This window comes from Pinus tabuliformis, chromosome Q, assembly GCF_031772625.1.
Source record: "Pinus tabuliformis cultivar Carrire ecotype Pingquan chromosome Q, CPIR1, whole genome shotgun sequence".
NCBI lineage: Eukaryota > Viridiplantae > Streptophyta > Pinopsida > Pinales > Pinaceae > Pinus > Pinus tabuliformis.
This window is the reverse complement of record NC_142296.1, coordinates 758,640,163-758,664,585: the sequence shown is the minus strand read 5'-3', so window position 1 is coordinate 758,664,585 and position 24,423 is coordinate 758,640,163.

Below are 24,423 nucleotides of genomic sequence, written 5' to 3'. Positions count from 1 at the left end.
TTCGGATATGCTGAAGGTGTTCTCTTTTCGTCCTGCTGAAAATCAAAATATCATCCAGATAGACTATTACAAATTTTCCTATAAACTCTTTTAACATCTCATTCATTAATCTCATAAAAGTGCTTGGAGCATTACTCAATCCAAATGGCATGACCAGCCATTCGTACAGTCCTTCGTTGGTCTTGAAGGCTGTCTTCCACTCATCTCCCTCTCTAATCCTGATCTGATGGTACCCACTTTTCAGATCTATCTTAGTAAAATACGCTGCCCCACTAAGACAGTCCATCATATCATCCATTCTAGGCAAGGGAAACCTGTATCGAATGGTGATCTTGTTTATGGCCCGCGAATCTGTGCACATTCGCCATTCTCCCCCCTTCTTGGGTGCAAGGACTGTAGGTACAGCACAGGGGCTTAAACTCTCTCTGATCAGTCCCTTGTCTAACAATTCCTGCACTTGTTTGCGTACCTCCTCGTTGTCCTTGGGGCTCATTCTGTACGCTGCCTTGTTCGGTAAACTTGATCCGGGTATAAAGTCAATATGGTGGCTGATGCTCCTCTTGGGAGGTAACTTATCAGGTAACTCCTCAGCCGCAATATCCTGGAATTCTTCTAACAGCTCCTGGATCTCCTTGGGCAATTCTGACCTTTCCACGCTCAGTAATACTGGCTTCATCCTCCTTACCACTGCAAAATTAATCTCATTTTCTTCAATCTGTTTTATATACTGCTTTCCTCCAAGTAATAATGCTTTTGTCCCGCTGGATTCAGCTGTATCTTCCTCCTTGATGGGTACAAGTGTATGTTTGACCCCATCCTTCGTAAATTTATAACAATTTGTTTTGCCATCGTGTGTCACCTTCCTGTCATACTGCCATGGCCTTCCGAGCAGTATGTGACACACGTCCATTGGCATGACATCACAGACCACTGTATCGTGGTACTTGCCAATGCGGAACTCCACCTCACATTGTTCATCGACCAACAACTGGTGGCCTTTCTGCAGCCACGACACCTTGTAAGGTGTGGGGTGCTTCAGCCGCTTCAACCCCAACTTTTCCACCATCTCCGTGGCTACCAAGTTGTCAGTACTCCCGCTGTCTATAATTACCTTACAACACTTTCCATGCGATTTACAGACTGTCCGGAATAGTGCTTTCCTCTGGGTTGTTTCAGCCACTTCCTTGGTTGGCTTTATCAACACTTTATTCAAAATTAAAGCTTCCCCCGTTTCTGCCATGTCTTCCACTTCCCGGGGTTGTGCTTCAGCTTCTTCAGGCTGTGCCATCAGCGTTCCCCTTTGACCAGCCTGTTCAGCTTCTGGACACTCAAAGGCTCTGTGCCCCCATTTGTGGCACCTGTAGCACTGGACATTCGCCCCTCTTCTGCGGCCATTCCCTTGTCCTCTCTGGTATGACCGACCTCCTCTGGTGCTATCTCCTTTTTCGGCTGTCCCTGAAGCTTTTGAACTGCTGCTTTCTTCGCTGTTTGCAGCACTCTTACCTCTTCCGTAGGACTGTCCTCGTCCTCTGCTACTTCCTCTCCCTCTTCTACTGTTCTGTTTTCTGTTAATCTTTTCCTCAGCCTTAACAGCGCTCTGAAAGGCTTCTTCAATATTCCGGGGAGAAAGAATACTAATTTCATCTAGTATCTCCATCCTCAATCCATTTACGTACCTTGCTGTCTTTTCTGGGTTATCATCAGTATAACCAGCACGTAAATTTACCCTGTAAAATTCTTCTGTATACTCCCTAACTGTCATCCCTTTTTGTCTTAGGCTCTGCACTCGCCGATATAATTCCACCTGGTAATCTTTCGGCAGAAATCTGCCCTTCAACTTCGCTATCATTCTGGACCATAGTCGTATCGGCGACTTGTTCATTTTCTTTTTGTCTGCTTGGACACTGTCCCACCATAATAGTGCGTGTCCCTTCAACTTAGTGGCAGCGAACTTAACCCTCTTATCCTCACTGACTTCTTCATTTTCAAAATATTTATCCAGTTCGCTTATCCAGTCCAACAGGACTTCCGCAGACAGACTGCCATCATAATTTGAGATTTTTGTTTTTGGTTTGCTGCTGGCCATCAAAACCTGTCGCAGCAACCTCAATTCTGGAGCTTCCTCATCAGACCCTTCTGCAGCAGTCATCACCTCCTCTTCACTGGTGTCTCCCAGTTCTGGGTCTCTTCGTCTACCCGCTTCTACTGCTTCCAAGCGAGCTGTAAGAACTCTAATTTGTTCTCGCAATCCTTCATCTGCTCCTCTACGTGCACCTCTTCCACGTCCTCGTCTTGGCACTTGTCCTTCTGCCATCTTCTCTTAACTAAAGAAACCTGGCTCTGATACCAATTGATGGGGACCCAGCCCACGTGTCCCTCACTCCCAAACCTTACGTGGACTTGTGTGATTATTTCGTAATTGGATATTTGTTTGATTGTGCTTTTATGAATTAGGTGATATTTAATCACCTGCCTATACTTCTCCGCCTCTCCACGCTCCACCTGTCCGTCTCGGGATTTGGCAAAACCCTAATTCTCACTTGGCCCTTTTCCCTGGCTAGTTCGCGCTCATTTGGTCATTTTCACTGTTATGTTTGCTCTCTGTGGTTCTGCTCTGGTATTCGGCTCTGTCTATGGGTTTTGTTCAGGGGTTCGGCTCCGTCTCGGTGGGAAGCTCAGGGTTTCAACTCCGTCTCTGGTTTCAACCCATCATTCAACTTCGTCCGCTCAGGTGAGGGTTTTGTTTCATGCTGTATGCTCCTATTCTCAACTCGAATTCCGACTAACCCTTCACAGCTCCTCTGTGGTCAGGTTGTCACTGAGCTTCTGCGAATTATGGGTCTGGTTACAGCAGGTAAGGCTCCACCCCTTTCTCCCTCTGCTCTTTCTATTTGTTTTTCACTGAGCTATTTGCTGTTGCATGAATTTAATTACATCCGCGACCCTAACAATATATGTCACGGTGGTTGCAGGTAACTGGTTCCGTGGCCTTGCAGGGGATTCGACCGCCTATCCTCCGGGTAGCTCTGTTTCTATTCCACCCTTTTCTGTGGCTTTTGGTCTGCACTGTATTTGCTTGCTATGGTTGTCTGTATACGTTAATGAGTCAAGTCTGTGTGAGGGTTCAACCCGCTTTTGTGATTCAGAGGGTTTCTGTACTAATTTTCGGTTAATGCTCCGGTCCTTGGCTCTCTCGTCACTCGGTCATTCTATAGCAGTGCTAGGTAGTCTTATGAGTTCTCGCTTGCTTGGCCGTTGGCAATTTTATGACCGGCAAGATTTATACACAGCGAATGTAATAATTTTGGGGTTTCAGTGTCGTTGCTTACCTGTGGTTTGAGGACCGTGGTTTTCTTGCTTGATAGCCCGACTCCTTTCGTTCTTCACTTGACTTCGGCTTCGGCTGGTCGTGAGACGCTTGTAATTGGAATACCCTGTTACTGTGTCGACCTGCAATGTATTTTCATGAACAGAACTTGATGTATGTGTGCGTTTACCTCTCGGAGTAATGATACTTGGTTACAATACTACTTTGCAATGTGTGAATATAAACAGTAAATGAAAATAGATGAATGTGCGTGGATGCTGTGTGAAACTCTGTCACGGTTGTATTTGTATGAGATGTAATGAAAAGAATTCACTGTATATGCAAGATATATCTTCGAGGACATAAAATCACAATCTGTAAATTTATTTAGGATGCACTGAACAATATATGAAGGAAAAGAATTCTATTCTGCTATTTCTCTTTTTTTCAATGTCACACTCCAGAACCTTTTACATGTATTTTTCCTGTCTTCTTATACAATAGTTCAGTAGTTAGGTAACTGTTAGTTAGTTCCAGATTACAGTTTACTTGACAGTTACTCCAGTTACGTGACTTGGCTATTGTTAGTTTGTTTGTTCCTTCTGTCTCGTAAAGGTTTGATGCTTTACAATGACTTATGGTCTTTTTGTCTAATTCTCTAATAATCTTAATTCAAAGCCTATAACTACAAGCCCTTAACAATTTTAGTTAGGACCTGTTATTACAATTGCAACAGAAACAAGTTAATAAGACACTTAAGCTAATAAACTAAATGCTGTAGTTTAATCCTTAAAGAACAAAATGATAATGAAAAAAAAAAAAAAAACTATGACAGTCTTGCTGTCCATCTGTTGAAATATTCACTTCTCCCAATCTTCTTCAGAAACCTGGTCTGCCTCTTCTCGGTCTGTGCCCTGTCGACCAGATGCTCCTGCATCAAAAACTGCCACCACTAGTCCTTAGAGGCGATTTATGGAATTCATATTCCAATTTCATCCAACTACATACAAACATCATACACGAATGTCATATAACAAAATATTTGGTAATGTTATTATTTTTTTAACCTATGATGTGAATTTACACACCTTTGCAAATCCAACATGATATCATATTTCTTAGAAAATAAGATATGATAGAGAACATGGTTTTTATGTGACTCTCAAGTTGGTTCATATAGTTATGTCATTATAGAGTAACATATATAGATAGGCATTAACTATGGGAAATCCAATACTTCACCATGACTGTATTTTTCGAATGATTTCCTTTTAACTCTCTGTTTTTCATTTGAACTTTTATCCATGAATTTTTCAAGTTTTGAGTAGGGAGTCAGACAAGAATACATTTAAATGGATGGACATGAATTTCTGAAGTTTTGAGTGGGGAGTCAGACAATGAGAATACATTTAAATGGATGGAAAGAAGGTAAACAAAAAGGACAAATGTGCAATCTATGTCAAACACATGAATGTGCAATCTATGTCAAACACATTTAGTAAAATAGAGTTAGCTTTGGACTCAAACATACAAAGACAGTTATACATCAATATGGTTAGTTACACCTGAATATGGTAAGAGGACCAGGATTCAATCCATATCCAACTAGAACGGGAGCTTATCAATGAAATAAAGATAGATAAAACCAACCCCAAAATCTATTATTTTCTTCTATATTTAAGTGATATAGGTATCATCGTTAACTTCTAATTTATTTTCTTCTCTGGGTGCCAATTTGGTGGCCTGCCAGCAAAGATGATGGAAGGTAAACATACCTCATACACATATTGCTGAGGAAAAATCAGATTAGAACTGGATGGTGGTGAATGGAGATAAGATCATTTTTTCTTGCATAAATGACGAGTACATTATTTCCGTTGAAAATGTATGGATTTTGTGATTTAGGATCACCTTTCCTTTTGGAGGAGCTCTGTAATTATAATTTAAGTTGGACATATCGTCTAAGTTCACAAATTCATTATTTCTACATATCTTTTCGAAGTTGTGGATAAATCTATTATTCACTGCTCCATTTCCTATGTCCCTTGCATGTATTTCTTTTTTTCAAAACTTAGTAAACCTATCTAAATATCGTGCGGGATTTTGCAGATGCTGAAATTACTCAATGAAATTTCCAACAACAATGGCAATATCATAACCATTCTAGAAGTCGGTTGTCGAGTTGTTAGATTTGGTGTGTATCTCCTTCATCTTGATATTGTGGCAATGTCGCTTGCGCCTAACGATGTACACCATAATTAGATTCAGTTTTCTTTGTAATAGGAATTAGCGCAATTTCAGTGTATGGAGAAAAATCAGATTGTCGTATCCAACCAGATTATTCCAATTTGCACATTGTTCTAGGTGTAGAATTGACTGACTTAAGAGGCATGATATATGGTTGCTAATGAACACATGTCACTGAAGCCATGGGGTTTTCCTTCCTACTCTTTCACATGAAGCATATATGAAATATGAGCAATATGTTTTGATATTTAATGTAGCTAGCAATAAAGTTATGGAAATTTCGGTTATATTTAGAGAAAATGGGGCAAGCATTTTTGTCAATCCAAATTATAATTGTTAAACTTCAAAATTTTGTGTCTTAGATTTTTTTTTTGATGGTGTTGAATCCATTTTCACCATCTAAAACACCATTCAAACACTGCCTCTACACTATTTAAAAAAAAAAAATGCAATTCCTCAAAGTAGTTAGACAACTCCAATAAAATTAAAAAAACACCAAACCTTATTTGTTCATACCCGAGTTGGAGGGCAGAACAGGCCAATCTAGCAAGGTAGTAGGACTGAGACCAGGGGTGTGCTCAAATGAGAAAATATCACCGCGCCAAGCGAAGAAACAAAACGCAAGCACTTAAACAAGGTTCCTTTCAATCTGGGTCCATTGAATCCCCCGTGTAACTAATCTCTCTCCAAAACTGCCATCACCAGTTCTCGGACGCAAAACCACGTGAAATACTAAATGGATCGTTTCCCTTCACGTTATTACTACTATTCTTGCTGCCATTAAAGCCTGCGTGTGATACGGGCTTCGGGTTTTGCTCTTGGGCCTGCGGGGCTTCAATTTGTGGACGTGCAAGAAGATGAGAGAAAGACTAGGAACCTAACCCATCTGGGATTATCGAGGAAATAAATGTTGTTAGTGTAGTTAATGGGGCCAATCTAGAAACCCCATCTTGTTATTTTCTTCGTTCCCTGCCATAGATTTTACAGGAGTTTCGAGGATGGGTTTGTTCCCCAACAAAACCCCATGTTGTTATTTTCTTCGTTCTTCATCATAGATTTCACAGGAGTTTTGCATACCAATCACCATTTTCAGAACTGGAACCTGATAACGATTTCAATCAAATGGATATTTAGAGGAATTTCCTATCTTTATGCTCAATAGAGTTCCCCTGAAAATCACGAAATTTTTCAATCCGTTCAGTTTGGTATATACAACGTGTATCCATCCGGCCATGCTCCCAGCGTTTGTGAATAAAGTCAAGAAACTGCTGGAAGACTAACTGGCTAGGGGAAGGAAATTGAAGGGGGCGTTGTTTCAGAGTTTTCTCTCTCATAACAACAAAAGCACTAAAACACCAAATCAATTAATTACCATTAAGGTGTGTGAAAATAACCTTGAAGGAACTTGCAAGAAAACCCAAACATGACAGTCATGTTTCATTACTTCAAACAAAATTAAATGAATACCATCAAAAGGATTATGAATTTACATGTTGTTCATAGTGCAAAATCATGCAAACAAAATCATATTACTCTGGAAAAACAAAGCGCCATCTGACACCAGAGGAGTAACACTCAAAATATTTTCCTAACCCTCGAGCACGAAGTTTTCCTCTATCGACAGAGAACAAGCACATTGACAAAGAAGGAACAGAAGGGTAGTGTAGTCAAATACTAATTTCGTCTTAAATTAAATGTCTTACATTGATGGGTAGTCAATCAACCAAGAATTAATTTTTAATTTAAATAATTTAAATGTTTAAGATGAAACACTAATTTTGTGTAAATAAAGATCTCAAATAACCCTTGTGTAGTAATATAACCCACCGAAACTATCTACTTTATGGTGATAAATTTTGGTGAAATAGGCATCGTTATTCACGGTCGAACACTAATGATATCACTTCTGAAATATTCTTAAAAACATTGCCGAAAAAGGAATGTAAAACCCTCTAGATCCATCATTAATCCACGAAGGAATTGAATGCTCACAATTTTTGCAATAGTTATCATACATATACATTAAAAATAGTTATCATACAAATAAAGAGTTCATTGGAGTTCATTGCTCTTTATCTCCATTGTGGATTTCCAAAATATTAACGATTCCGATTATTTTCATTGAACACCGATTCTTCCATATGTGTATTGTTAAAAAGATGTTTTAATTGATAAAAAACATTCACTAGTGAGAATGCTCTACATACTCAATGTACATTACACATTATATAGTAATCATGGTTTTAGGGAAGTTAGAACCATACCCTAATAAATAGAAACTAATTCCTATCCTAAGGTATCGTGAACCAATTTACTATTTTAAGATACTGTCCATTATCTCTAACACTCCCCATTAATGGAGAAGGGGTTCACAAATATGCATAACATCTCCCCAAACATTTCAAACTTAATTTTACCAAGAGACTTAGTGAAAATGTATGCAACATTATCACATGTATTATAATATACAAGATGGATTTCTATTGATTGCACTTTCTCCCTCACAAAGTGGAATTGTGATGCAGGAGCATCCAAACTTAGCGAGAAATGTGATTGTATGTTCACATGTTGTGGCTAAGAAGCGATGAATTTCATTGACCTCAGTGGTCAAATCAAAATTTAGTAGAGAGGGTTAGGTCTCTCGAATTTATTGTAATAATTAAGGTATTGTGTTATTCTTAGACTAAGAGATAAGTTGTTAGTATAGGTGGTTGTTAAAGCTCGAGAATAGGAATTTAATTGTTGAGCTGATAAAAATAGAGATTGAGTTGTTGTTGCAGTTAGAATAAAATTGATACATAAAAGCAGAAAAGATGTAATGATAGGGGGGTGTGCGAGTTTTTGAGAGATTGTGAGTAGAAGATAAGGTTTGAGCGTGAAGAACAGAGGTCAAACAACTTTATGTAATGAGACCGTGAGGGCCAAGACTCTGTAAATCACAGTATTATGGAATAAAGGATCAAACTGTGGTGTATATATGCGGTTTTGTTTCAGAGATTCTATAAATATGTATATTAGTGTGCCAGACCCGAATCGGGCATTAATCTTTAGTATTTATTGAAAATATGAGTTAAAAGGGAATTACGAGTAATACGAGATTAAGCATTAAACCTTCAATAAAAGCATTTCTTTTAAAGTTCCATATTAAGCACGTGGGCAGTTTTATGAAAAGTGGTAAGTGGAATATCGGGCAGCCTTTACAAGGGTAAGCGATAATTCTCAAACTCAAGCAATTCCATTTAGTGGTTGACACATAGCTAAGGAAAACTAGTCTGTTGGGCGGCATCGGGTGGTATATTTCACGCTAGTTGTCTCACCCAATATTACTGAGAGTCGTTAGATCGAACGAGGCAAATCAGCGGCAGAAGGTGATCGAGCAAGTTGGAGCGGCACGACGTGATATTTGTCGAATCTAAGGTTGAAAGATCAACGGTGACGATCAAAGCACCCAGGTTGAAGAAAATTCAACGTGGGACCGACGGTGACTGTGTGAATAAGTGGGACCTAAAGAATGCGATTCACACAGGTACTCTTAATTAACCTATTAATTATTAAAATTTCAAGTCGGAACTATACTTCTGTATAGCTCTCGACATCAAATTGTGTATCAATGTGTTTAGTGTTCTTGTGAAACACCGGATTATTAACAAGTTTGATTAAACTTTGGTTGTCGCATCTAATTGTTGTTGCTTCTTTCTATTCTTCCCCAACATCCTAGAGAAGTCTCCACAATCAAACTGCCTCACATGTCGCTGCACACATGGCTTGATACTCTCCTTCTGCTGAAGACAAGGAAACTGTGTTTTGTTTCTTGCTGCTCCATGTAATTAACCTAGATCCAATGCTGAATGCATAGCATATTATGGATTTGTGGTCGTCTACATTTCCAGCCCAGTCTGAATCTGTAAATCCTATCAATCTAACATCAGAGGAATCAATATAAATAATACCATAGTCTATAGTACCTTGTAGATACCTCAAAACACATTTTGCTACATTCCAATGACTCTCAAGTGGCTTGGACATGTATTGACTTAGCACACTAACTGCATAAGCCAAATCTGGTCTAGTAGTGGTCAGGTAGATTAGGCTCCCAACCAGCTGTCTATAAAGTGTCGCATCTGCCTCTTTAGAGCCATCCTTACTCTGAAGTTTAATGTTATGTTGTAATGGAAATGTTGCAGCCTTACATTGATCCATCCTGAATCTTTCGAGTAGACCTTTGACATACTTACCCTGGGACAAAAAAGCTTGTCGTTAATCTCTCCAAATCTCAAGACCCAAATAGTATCTTAATTCACCAAGGTTTTTCATTTTGAACACCTATGACATTTGTTGCTTGATTTATTTGATTAGAGCAATAGCATCACCTGTAATAATTAAATCACCTAAATACAAAGAAATCAACACTACGTGCCCGTGTTCATCTTTCATGGTATACAAATGAGGGTCGTTTTTACTTCTATTGTAGCCAAGTTGTAGAAAAAATGAATCAATCTTTTCATACCAGGACCTCGCTGCTTGCTTTAGTCCATATAAAGCTTTCTTTAATCTATAGACTAAATGTTCTTTCCCTTTCTAGACAAACCCCTCGGGTAACTCTAAATAAACCTCCTCTTTCAATTCTCCATTTAAAAATGCAGACATTATATCTAGTTGGTGAATCATCCAATGTTTCTTACTAGCTAAAGCAATCGACGTTCTCATGGTATTTAATTTAGCTACAGGGGCAAAGGTTTCTTCATAGTCAATGCCTTCTTTTTGTGAATACCCCTTTGCTACCAATCTAGCTTTTAATTTATCTATGGTTCCATCTGCATTAATATTTGGTTTATACAACCATTTACAGCCTATGGTTTGTTTCCCTTTATGAAGTTCAACCAACTCTTAAGTGTTGTTCTTGATTATAAATTCATATTCATGTTCCATAGCTATTTTCCATTCATTACATTAATTTTCTTCCTTATAACTAAAACGTTCAACTACATTCAATACTAGTTATAAAAGCATTTTCCGTGTATCTTGGAGGCAATTGAGTCTGCCTACCTAATCCTCTGAACATTGGTGTAGCTTCTCACCTATTTTGAGTTTCCTTCCCTGGAATCAGCTTGACTGCTACATCTGAATTCTCTTCTTCTGCCTTTGTGTACTGATCCTAGATGTTCCTGTTTCTTCACTTTCTTCCACCAAGAATGGAATATCCCATTCCTCATTGCAGTTATCAGATTCTTCATGATCCTGCTCATGGAATATGACATGTCTACTAATAAATATCTTGTGAGTAGAGGGATTAAATAATCTATAAGTTTTATATTGTGAACAATACCCTATAAAGGTACATCTGATGGCTTTTGAATCTTTTTTTCTTTTGTCTTCCTTTGGAATATGGGCAAATTCTTTAGACCCAAACACCCTTATATGTTTCAGTGCGGGTTTAAATCCATATAATGCTTGATAAGGAGTTTTAAACTCAAGACTTTTTGTAGGACTTCTATTTTTCAAATAAACTGCAGTATTCAATGCTTCAGCCCAAAAACCATTCAAAAGATCCTTACCTTTTAACATGCTCCTACAACATTCCACCAATTTTCTATTCTTTCTTTCTATTACTCCATTCTGCTGAGGAGTATGGGGTACTTTGAATTGCTGTAATATCCCATGGTGTTTACAATACATGATAAGCTCATCCTTCCTGTATTCTACCCCTCGATCAGAGTGGAGAATTTCTATATGCTTCCCTGTTTGATTTTCAATCATGTTTCTAAACTACTTAAATTATTCAAATGTGTGACTTTTATTACTTAAAATGTATACCCAAGAAAACTTTGTGAAGTCATCATTAAACAGTAAAACATATATGGCACCTCCTAATGTTTTGATGGGTCCACAAAGATCTGTGTGCACTAATTCAAGTATGTCTCTCTGTTTCTTCTCTACTCAAACAGGTAATTCTTGTCTATGTATCTTTCCTAATGTACAAGCATCACAATCATTATGCACTTGTTTTAACATAGGAACATCTCTTACCATTTCCTTTTTCTGAAGTAAGAGAAAATCATTGTAGTTGATATGACCAAATATCGAATGCCACAACTCTTCTGTAGTCAAACTCACTACTGTCAAAGCTCGAGCTGGTGCTGGTCTTACATCCAATTTGTACAGACCTCCTGTTCGAATTCCTGTAGCAATAGTCTTCATGCCATCTAACAGATCTTTAATATAATAGTTATATTTTAAAAATTCAACTTAAGATCTTGATTTGTAATCATGGATACAGAAATCAAGTTCTTTGTTACACCGAGCACATACATGACATTATGAATTTGTCTTATAGTACCATTGGGTAAAATAACAAAAAAATTTCCACACCCTTTGATCTAATGACTTCTTCATCACCTATGGAGATTTGTGCTCCATCGTTGATTTCTTTAAAATCTTTGAACCATTTTATGTTTCTCGTCATATGTGTGGATGCTCTCGAATCTACATACCAGATGTCTGCATCAACATTCTCATCAAAGTATATCATGAACAATCTAAAGTTCTGCACATGATTGTCATTTGCGAGATGGCCTGCATGTCTTTTCTGCTTCTGTTATTGTTCATGATATTTCTTCTTCGTGCACTCCTTAGCTATATAACCAAGTTTTCCACAATAAAAACATCTAATTTTAGAGTTGTTTCTATTCGGATGCATACCTTGAGTCTGATTTGGTCTTTTCTCTGAGTTTCCTCTGTTTTGTTGTTGCAAATTTCCTTTTCCTTTGAAGAAGTTCTTTTTTGCCATCAACACAAGATCTGCACTCTCGGGCTTCAAATTCGATCTTCTTTCTTCTTCTTGCATTAATATTCCTGTCATTTCTTCAAGCTTTGGGAAGTTCTCCCTCGCATTTATCCCAATGATAAACATTTGGTAGTCATCGGTCACACCATTCATGGTAATGGTTACTAGATCTGTATCTACAACTATATCACCAATGTCTGCCAATTTGTTCTTCAGATATTTGATCCTCGCTATGAAGGCAACAACTTTTTCACTCTCCTCCATCTTCAGGGATAAGATCTTGCTCTGAAGGAATAGAAGACAATTTTATTCCTGATCTCATATTAATCCTTCAATATTCCCCAAATTTCGCTTGCTGATTTACATTCTCTGATATGTGGTATGATGCAGTCTTTCACTGACATCTTCAGCAGCGTCCTTGTTTTACCTTCTCGCTTCTCCCAATCTGGGATCGATGCTGATCGAGATGTTGGCTTCTGCTCATCCCCATTTGCAATTGTCCAAGCACTCTGCACTTCTAGCAGAGTCTGCATCTTGAATTTCCAATTCACATAATTGGAGCCGTCGAGATTGTTATGTTCATTCAAGTATGCTTCGATCATTTTATTATTCATCTTGGAAATTAAAAAAATCTTGACAGGTAAACAAAAATATATGTTAGATTTACCCCAGATCTTTATGAAAGACAATGTTTGCGATAAACAATCTCTAGTATTATTTGATGCTATAGCGCACATGCAAACCACCGTGGCTTCCTTCACAGCCTCTACCATGGCCTCCATCATGACTTTCTCTTGGCAGACCTCGGCCTCCATGCACCCTTCTCTCGGCAGCCACTTTTTTCTGTTTGCACAATTGGCGCAATTTAGCACCATGGATTCGTGGTGGTCGGTGCGATTGTACAACACAGATTCACGACGGTCGAAAAAATAGAAACACGCGTAAGTCTCACAGTGGGATTGGCGCGATTTTTCCCTCAAACCACGTGACAATTTTGCCTCAGGAGGACCTTTCAAATCCTTCACTCAGTGAAGAAGTTTCTCAACCCTAACGCTCTAATACCATGTTCAAAAGTGATGTTTGAATTAATAAAAAACATCCACTGGTCAGCTCTACGAAAGCGATTTTGAACCAGGAGAGTGTGGCTCTACAAAATGCTCTACATACTCAATGTAAATCACACATTATATAACAATCATGGTTTTAGGGAAGTTAGAACCATACCCTAAGAAATAGAAATTAATTCGTATCTTGAGGTACCGTGAACTAATTCACTATTCTAGGATATTCTCCATTATCTCTAACATGTATGAAAGTGGGTAAGACTCTGAGTTTATAATTATGCTTTTATCAATCCTTCGGATCAAAACCAATCACATTTGAGCTTAATTTTGGGTATCACCATGGGTATCTGTATCACTAACGCAGTAAAACTTGGAGTGGTAAATACTGGTGCATTGGATAATGATTACTCAGTTATATGTCAATATAATGCATGGCTAACTAGAACTTCATCACTTTGTGTATTAGCAGTTATCTTAACAAAACTATTCTATTGTGTTGTATTGTAGGAGTCGATATAAATTATTTGGTATATTATTTGGTATATGAGATGTATGGTAGGAGTCGATATAAATTATTTGGCATATGAGAGGATGGTGATTCAATTTATTGTGTTTATGAGGAGATGGTGATTGAGTTTATTAGGTTTTATAGTATTGGGTTTATAATATAGGTTGTTTAGTTTAGGGTGTTTAATATATATAATTTATAATATTAATGGTTGATATGAGGGCTTATAATATAGGGTTTATTATTTTGGTTATATAATATAGGGTATTTAATACATAGGGTTTATAACATTAGAGTTTAAGGTTTGTGTGTATAATATTAATCCCAAGGGTTTATAATATCAATCCCTTGAGTTTTTAATATTAATACCTTAAGTTTAAAATATCAATCCATTAGGTTTAAAATAGTAATATTCTCTTGGTTTTAGAGTATTATAATATGTTGGCTTTATAATATTTATCCATTGAGTTTATATTATTAATCCCTTGGGTTTGTAATATTAAAAATCCCTTGGGTTTATAATATTAATCCCAAGGGTTTATAGTGATAATATTAGGGTTTATAATCCTAGAGTTTAATATATTAAACTTAGGGTTTAATATACTAATTTTATGGTTTATAAACTTAGGGTTTATAAGATTGGGTTTTACGATGTGAGGGTTAATAATATTAATCATATGATTTACAATATTTATCATAGGATTTACAATATTAATCCTAGGTATGTTAATATTAATTTTAGGGTTTATAACGTTAGGTCTCATAATATTTGGTTTAATATTAGGGTGTAATACTGTTACATTAGAATGGTATGGAAATCTATCAAATTTTATAGTGTGACAAGCATCATCTAATGCGAGAAACAATCTCACAATCATTGTCATAGTGATTCATTACATTTCAATGTAATCAATGTATCCTTCAATATTGAATGGATTAGGGTTTAATATTTTATTTTCATATCAGGATTAGGGTTTATTCTCACTTATAATATTGGGTTCAGGTTTTATAATTCTAAGGTTTATAATCGTAGGTGTTATGATGTTATTCCTAGGGTTTTTAATCTCTTTGGTATATAATATTAATCCCTAATATCTATAATAATATATTAGGGTTTATAATATCAATATCAAACTTTCTATTTCTATTTTTTATAATATTAATTCCTTGGGTTTATAATATTAATCCCAATGGTTTATGATATTAATCCCTTAAGTTTTTTTTTTATATTAATACCTTCAATTTATAATATCAATCTCTTAGGTTTATAATGTTAATTCCATAGGATTATTGATCCCTTGAGCTTATAATATTAATAATCCTTTGGGTATATAATATTAATAATCCATTGGGTTTATAATATTAATAATCCTTTGGGTTTATAATATTTATCAATTGGGCTTATAATATTAATCCCTTGGGTTTATTAATCCCAAGCATTTATAATATTAATCTCTTAAGCTTATAATATTAACAATCCCTTGGGTTTATAATATTAATCCTCATGGTTTACAAAATTAATCCCTTAGGTTTATAGTATTAATCCCAAAGGTTTATAGTACTAATCTTAGGGTTTATAATCCTAGGGTTTAATATACTAAACATAGGGTTTTATATATTAATTTTAGAGTTTATAACCTTATAGTTTATAATATTAATTTTAGAGTATATAACATTGGATTTTATGATGTTAGGGTTTATAATATTGAGTTTAATATTATGTTTAATATCATGGCTATGTAATGGTAAAAACATTTGTCGAAGGTCGCATTGTGACAAACATTTTGTCAACACAACAATCAATCTCACAAGATTTTCATATTGCAATTTATTCAATGTCCCAATGTGGCATTACAAAATCGGGGTCTAATATTAGGGTTTCTAATATTGGGTTTATAATACTAGGGTTTATAACGTTGTGTTTAATATTGGGGTTTGAAATGTTGTTTTTTTAATGTGAGGGTTTAAATTATCAGGTTAAATATTTGAGTTTTATATCGAGTTTTATAATCTTAGGGTTGATAATATTAATGAAAGTGTTTACAATATTAATTTTAAAAATTATAATATTAATCCTGCAACACACTGATATTAGATTATGCCTTGGAAACCAGCTCAAATTTAATTGCATGGAAGGATCAAATGAAGACAATGCTTGATGACAATGGACTTCCAGAATATTTGAAGACACACATTCCCAAACCAAGATTAGTTGATGCTCGATACCTAGCTCAATGGAAGAAATATCTAGCCAAGGCAAGGAGAATAACCTTGGAGGGAGTGAGAGAGAGCATTGTTTCAAATATCTGTGGGAATGAAATTCCTTTTGCAATGTGGAAGGTATTGTCTAAGCTATTCGAAAATAGGAGGGACCATAGAAAATTGGCCCTCACAGACAAAATTTTAAATATGAAAATGCACAAGAATGATACTATTCCACAATATCTCACCATATTTACCGAAGTTCGGGATGAGTTTGAAGGGGTTGGTTTGAATGTTGGAAAAGATGACTGATGTAGGAGCATTCGGCCCAAGGAAAATCATTGTAAATAGTAGACATAGGGGGTCATGCATTTTAGGAAATAGTTTTCCTAATTCTCAATTCAATGTAATATTTAGGCTTTTTAGATAATCGGAGAATATATAAATGCTCTCAAAAAAAATAAATGAGAACATAAGTGGTAAAAGTCAAATCCAACTCTTAAACAGTTCCATGATTCTAGGAACAAGAGAGAGCTTTTAGGCATTAAATGGGAAGCTGATAAGAAGAATTTTCTATTTTAAAACAGAGGAAAAGATGGAGTGGATAAAGTCTCAAGGAGACTTATCTGCCACATATGTATGCATGCAGAGAGCTTTAGGGCTTTTGTTAGAGGAGTGATCAGATCCTTTAGTGATCCAACCCAGTGTATTCTCATAAGTAAGTGAACCTACGTGTTCAATTAGGGAGGAGGCCACTAATGTTGAGAATCGGGCCTATGCAAGACCGAGGTGTCTCGAATGTAATCTTGCTTTTACATTAATATATATTCAGAGTTATTCCTGATTGTGTCAAAGAATTGAATGCGTGTTTTAAGTGTTTCTTGTATGTGAATTCGTAGGCTATATGACAGGAGGTTACAGATAGAGTTCTGCAGAACACGAAAAAAGAGGAGTGATTCAGAGGAATCACAATGGATTTCGAATCCAAGTGAAGAGATAGAGGAAGCTCTGGAGGAATGGCGTAGAAAGAATGCGGTTAAGAGTTAAGCTCACAAAAGCTTAACAGTGGAAGGCAGAGTTCTGAAGAACAAGCAGAGAAAGAGGAGAATGATTCAGAAAATCGTAAGGGATCATTGAGTCCTATTGAAGCATTAGATCGGCGCTCTAGAGAGAAAGAGAGTTGAGAGCTTGAGGAGTTGAGTTTAGAAGAGTAGTTGAGCTACAAAACAGAGTACCGGAACCTTTGAAGAACCTTTGAAGAAAAGCTAAAATATCGAAACCTATAGACTTAGTGGGAAAACTAAGTAAACTGAAGAGTGAGGGATTAGACTACTAGTGCACAGGAACTGTTTGATCACATGGATCAATGGTTCAGATGATTTCTTTGAAGAAGGAGGCAAAGCATCGCATCGGTAGGACTATTTATGGAGAGTATGTCTCGTGACCTAAATCCCTGTTTACACTGAAAAATTAGTGCAAAACACAGTCACAACTAAGTTCCGAATGTGAAATATTATAGAGACTGATTTATAGCCTTATTGGGTCCCGAGAACCAGTTGGATCGGCTGTTTGAAGTAGTTAAGGGCCAGTATAATGGAATGTCGATACGCCGATAGCGATTAAGCACTAATCGGCGATCGAAGGTTCAGAAATCAGGAATCGGTGTTCGGAGAAGGCAGAGATCACAGTTGAACCGTGGTGGAGCGATAAGTTATGGAACCAATGAAAATTATAAGTGCCATTGTATAGTCTTTCAAGTCTGCATATTATATGATTCGGGCGAAAGGAGAAGAAATTCCTTTGTATTCCCAAGTGGTTAGTATTTCCAATAGTTTATATGGTGCAGGCCTTTTAACGCAAAAGCATGTGTGACGATTCTGATAGTCATATATTGGAGTCAGAGGGGTGATGTACCACATATCTGGTAAGGCCAGGGAAGATAGCCGATAGTGATTTCGATGAGGTTTTAGCCTCTGGTTCTATGTAGAACCATAGAAAAGGAGGAAAAGGTGTATTGTGTGATAATCCTTTGTGTAAAGGAGCGCCAATTCAAGGTTGTGAAGGGTTCTAATTCCGGTAGAAGGATTTGGAGGAAAGACTTTGGTCGAAGTCTTATACAAAGCTCAAGGATTCATATAATCCTGATAGGAAGATTCAAGCAGGGTGTTTGGGTTCCTATACACGAGAACTAATGAATGGGTCGTGACCATTTATGGTCTAGAGATTTGATTCCATTGTAGAGTCAAATATCCTGGGATAGTGGTGGATGTATTGCTTAAATGCATATTGTGGGTATGTGCGGGAGTAACCCTGGCACCCTTAGTGGTATCAGAGCAGAAGTTTGTAATCAGAGAAGATTTGTAATCTGTAAGAGGGAACTTTGAAGTTCTTGGAAGACTATAGCAGTTCGAGCAGAGGCTTGGAATAGGCAAGAACATAGAATTCCTTAAAGGAAAGAGAAAGCAAGATTGATTAATGCAAGTTCTGAAGGAAAAAGGACTTGGAAACCAACTAGAGGACAATCCATTCAAAGTGCAAAAGAATGGGAGAGCAAGAACATGCATAGATCTTGGAGGTAAGACAGTGTATTTTATATCAAAGTTAAATTGAAGATTGTTGGTTGCAGATGAAGCATCTCAAAAAAGGATAGCAAGATAAGCTGTGAGAAAAGAACCAGATGTGTTCTTGAAGACAAAGTAAGGAGAATACTCTAAAGAAGAAGTGGCAGTGAACCTGAAGAATCCAACAAGAGATTGGACAGGGAGGACAACTGAAGTGTTCTCAAGAGGAATTGAGAGATTGTAGAAGCCTAGAAGGAGAAAAGGTGTTTCTCAAGAGAAGGTTCCAAACAGAGGACCTGTGCTTACCAAATGACTGAGTGAGGAGAGCTTAGTGAGGTAATATTGTAGCGAGGAGGACTAGTTGTAGCAGAGGCTTGTTGCAGATGAGTGAGAGAAGCTCATAAAGGAAGAAGAGAAGAAGATGACTATTGATAGTCATAGCAAAGGTTCAGAGAGAAGCCACAGCAAAGGACATAAGAAAGAGGATTCCAAAGCAAATGGCGAGAGGATGAGTGAAGAAGAAATTGACAAAGAGGTTGCTGAATTAAAAGAACAACTCAATGCATTAAGGAGAATGCTTGAGGAAATCCAGAGACTAGGTTGGGTCTTGAGGAAGAAGCCAGTGGAATGGCATGTGATGTAGAGAAGACTACAACAAATGCAAGTGAAGTGGCCGAAGGAAAAATCAAGGAAGTTGAGTTAGAAGTGGAAGAATCCATTTGTAAACCAAAACAAGGAGAATTTCTGGGAGAAAGTGAAGATGAAAACTTGAAGACTAAAACTTCAAGTGAGGCCAAGGGGTCTAATGATTTTAAAACTGACAATTTGTGTATGTTTGTAGGCAAAGGGCAATTGGCTGGTATTTTCATGAAGAAGGAAGAAGACTGGCAGAATCAAAATTCTATTCTGGAAAAGGATGAGACAGATAGATCTCATATACAGCTAGAGAAAGATGTCAAGCAACAAAGTGAAGGGCTTAAAGAGATTGAAGAGGAGACAATTGCATATTTCTGAATCATATGAATGATTTAGAATAGCAAGGAGATATGATGACTAAACCATCAAATGAGACCATAGGGTCTCATATTTTTAAAACTGATAGTTTGTGTATGATGGCAGATATTGCAGGAGAAAAGCAGCCATTTGAAGACATCTTCAAAGAAGATAAACAACAAGGGACTGAAGGCAAACTTGAGGAAGAGACTGTGTTAGCTGAAAACATAGTAAAGGATCATCAATTCACTATGATGATAGGCACAGTGGAGATAGCAATGGAAACTGTTGAGACAGACAGTAGGGAAGAAGGACATCTACTGAAAGATGTTAAGAAGGAGGAACCCTATGCAAAGGATTTAACATTGGGAAGAGGAACAGTAACAAAGGAGTGTTTTGAAGAGGATGGACAGTCTTTTGAAGATGTCAAAAGTCTGGGGGAGTACTCTAGGAGAATAGAGTATGATAAACAAGACCTCTTGAAGGAGGGAAGTAGTGATTTGCTACAACAGAAATACTTTGAGATTACAAGGGTGAGAGGAAGACAGAGTTTTGATATTGTAACACATCATGTGAAGGATGAAGCTAGAAGAGAGCATTGGGATGAAGTGCTTGCTAAATGTGAAGAGGAGATTAAACTGCTAAAGAAATTGATGAGAGAACCTAACGGTATAACAAAAGCTGCAGTTAAAGTTTTTGAAGAAGAAGATGTGTCTCAAGTAGCCATGGAGACAGGAAGATGTAATAATTTGTTTGCAGGTTCATTAAAAAGCATGAATGAGTATGAGTATGTGATCAGAGAGATTGAGCAGAGATTGTTTGAAGATGGTAAAGACACAGTAGGAATCAAACAATTTCAAAGTGAAGATAACAGCAACAGGTTAAGGGAGGAGAAGTTCACTATTGTGAACCCAAGCAGGAAGACATCATTGGAACAGATGGTGTGGAAGAGAAATTAACTGACAGTCTCATGAATTCTGCTGAGAATTTGAATTAGCATACTGATGTGTTGACGGAGGAGAAGGAGAAAACAAGGCAGCAAACTGAATTGTTGCCAAAGGAAGATAAGGCACAACAGCCTTATGTTTTTAATTTTAACAAGTGTTTTGTGAATGCAGGTTTTGTTGGAGATGTTGGAGGAGATTTAGCACAAGTGAACAGCCAAATAAAGGTGAAAGAAGAGAATTCTATGGAAGAAATCAATCCATGGAATGGAGAAATTAATTTTCTGGAAATAATGTTGAACAATCATGATTTAATCATGAAAGAGGGTAAGGATGATAGGGAGGCAATCAGTAAAGTGAGCAAAGCAAAAATGATAGCAATCCAAGCAGGATTCAGCATAGGAGTCAGCATAGCAAGCAGGGAAAAAGTGGAGGCAATGTCTACAGTAATGTCTACAATGGCCACAAGCAAAGCCTGTGTAGAAGAGAGCAGCAACAACCTAGAACAAAGAAATATGAAGCAGAATATGGACCAGTTCAAAGATGTATTGGACATAGAAATTGAAGAAATGTGGGAGTAGGTGATGAAGCAATTCAATTGGAGGAAAATGATAGTAGCAACAAGCAAGACCAATTGGAAGTTGAATCTGATTGACAAGAAGAAGAAGACATTAGAAGTGCAACAGCAACAAAGGAACAAAGCATTTGGATAGTTACAGAACAAAGTATGGGATCTAGGAAGACCAAGACCAAAAGACACATGATCACTAGATCACGAATATTTTCTACTTTGGGAGTCTGATGGAGGAGAATTCAACCCAAGGAAAATCATTGTAAATAGTAGACATAGAGGGTCATGCATTTTAGGAAATAGTTTTCCTATGTCTCAAGTCAATGTAATATTTAGGCTTTTTAGATAATGGGAGAATATGTAAATTCTCTCAAAATAAATAAGTGAGAACATGAGTGGTAGAAGTCAAATCCAACTCTTAAGCAGTTCCATGATTCTAGGAACAAGAGAGAGCTTTTAGGCATTAAATGGGAATCTGATAAGAAGACTTTTCTGTTTTAAAACAAAAGAAAAGATGGAGTGGATAAAGTCTCAATGAGACTTATCTGCCACATATGTATGCATGCAGAGAGCTTTAGGGCTTCTGTTAGAGGAGTGATTGGATCCTTCAGTGATCCAACCCAATGTATTCTCATAAATAAGTGAACCTACATGTTCAGTTAGGGAGGAGGCCACTAATGTTAAGAATCAGGCCTGTGGGAGACCAAGGTGTCTCGAATGTAATCTTGCTTTTACATTAATATATATTTAGAGTTATTCCTGATTGTGTCAAAGAATTGAATGCATGTTTTAAGTGTTGCTTGTATGTGAATTTGTAGGCTCTGTGACAGGAGATTACAGACAGAGTTCTGTAGAAGATGTAGAAAGAGGACTGATTCAGAGGAATCACAATGGATTTCAAATCCAAGTGAAGAGATAGAGGAAGCTCTTGAGGAATGGTGTAGCAAGGATGTGCTTAACAGTTAAACTCAGAAAAACTGAATAGTGGAAGGAAGAGTTTTGAAGAACAAGCAGAGGAAGAGGAGAACGATTTGGAAAAGCGTTAGGGATCATCAAGTCCTATTGAAGCATCACAGTGGTGCTCTAGAGAGAAAGAGAGTTGAGAGCACGAGGAGTTGAGTTTAGAAGAGTAGTTGAGCTCTGGAACAGAATACCTGGAACCTTTGAAGAAACCCTATGAGGAAAAGCTAAAATATGGAAACCTATAGACTTAGTGGGAAAACTAAGTAAACTGAAGAGCGAGGGATCAGAATACTAGTGCACAAGAACCATTTGATCACATGAATCAATGGTCCAGATGATTTCTTTGAAGAAGGAGGCGAAGCATCGAATTGGTGGGACTACTTATGGAGAGCAAGTCTCGTGACATAAATCCCTGTTTACACTGAAACATTATTGCAAAAAATAGTCAGAACTAAGTTCCGGACATGAGATATTATAGAGACCGATTTATAGCCTTATCGGATCTAGAGAACCAGTCGGATCGACGGTTTGAAGTAGTTAAGGGCCAGTATATTGGAATGTCGATACGCCGATAGCGATTAAGCGCTAATCGACAATCGGAGGTTCTGAAATCAGGAATCAGTGTTCAGAGAAGGTAGAGGTCACAACGGAAGCATGGTGAAGCGATAAGTTATGGATCCGGAGACAATTATAAGTGTCGGTGTATAATCTTTGAAGTCCGCTTATTATATGATTCGGGGGAAAGGAGCAGGAATTCCTTTGTATTCCCAAGTGGTTAGTATTTCTGATAGTTTATATGGTGCAGGCCTTTAACGCAAAAGCATGTGTTACGATTTCAATAGTCATATATCGGAGTCAGAGGGGTGATGTACCACATATGTGGTAAGGTTGGGGAAGATAGCCGATAGCAATTACGATGAGCTTTTAGCCTCGGGTTCTATGCAGAACCATGAAAAAGGAGGAAAAGGTGTATTATGTGATAATCATTTGTGTAAAGGAGTTTCAATTGAAGGTTGTGAAGGGTTCTAATTCCAATAGAAGGATTTGGAGGAAAGACTTTGGTCGAAGTCTTATACAAAGCTCGAGGGTTCATATAATCTCGATAGGAAGATTCGGGCGGGGTGATTGGGTTCCTATACACAAGAACTGATGAATGGGCTGTGACCATTTATGGTCTGAAGATTTGATTCCATTGTAGAGTCAAATATCTTGGGATAGTTGTGGATGCATTGCTTAAATGCATACTATGGGTATGTGTGGGAGTTACCCCTGCACCAATGACTTGGTGAGCCGAGCTCTTCTAGGCCTTCCTAAAATTTGGCGCAGCTACCAAGACTCAATGAAGAGGAGGGAGACATTATGAAATTGGGAACACTTTGGTCTGATTTGGTACAAGAAGACATCAAGTGCAATACCAGAGATGGAACCTAATCTAGGGGAGAGGATGAAGAAAAGTTTCCATTGGTTGGAAAGGGAAATAAGGTCCAAGGGAAGAAGTCTCAAACCAAACTAGAATCTAGCCAAGGGGGCAAGAAGAAAGACTTGTCCAAAATAAAATGCTTCAATTTTCATGAATTCTCACACTATGCTACAAAGTATCCACATAAAAATTCTAGCAGGAAGAACGCAAGAGGAGCAGTAGGTCAAGCATTGCCTTCACATTTAAAGCTAAACTTCACCCTTATCACATGCATGGCTGGCATTGTGATGGGGAGTGTGTGGTACTTACTCTCAGCTACCCCGTTCCATATGACAGGGTGTAGAGATTTTTTCAGTGACGTGAAGATGAAAGATCTCCAGATGCATATTGAACTTGGAGATGACATAAGGTAAAGTGCTACTCGGTTTGGTACAATGACCTTTAAGAGGGATACGAGATCCCCTCTTCACCTCAAAGATGTCATGTTTGTTCCAGGCCTAAAGAAGAATCTCATCTCTATAGTAGTTTTGGAAGACCATAGTTATGATGTAATATTCAATAAAGGGAAAGCCTTTTTAAGGCACATAACTACTATATAGAGGAAGTGAATTGGGGTTTGTGGAAAGAACTTTTATAAGTTGGATATGGATGAATGTGTTGCATTAAGAAATAAGCCATAAAAAGTGCAAAATCGATGTCGGCGAGATGTGACATGGGAGATTAGGCCATTTGTATGATGGCACCCTAGAAATTATGTAGCAAATAACCACTGGCCTCCCTAAAGGAGAACTTGAGTAACAATATGTTTGCAAAGGTTGTACATTGGGGAATTATGTAAAATAGACATTCCATGAATGAG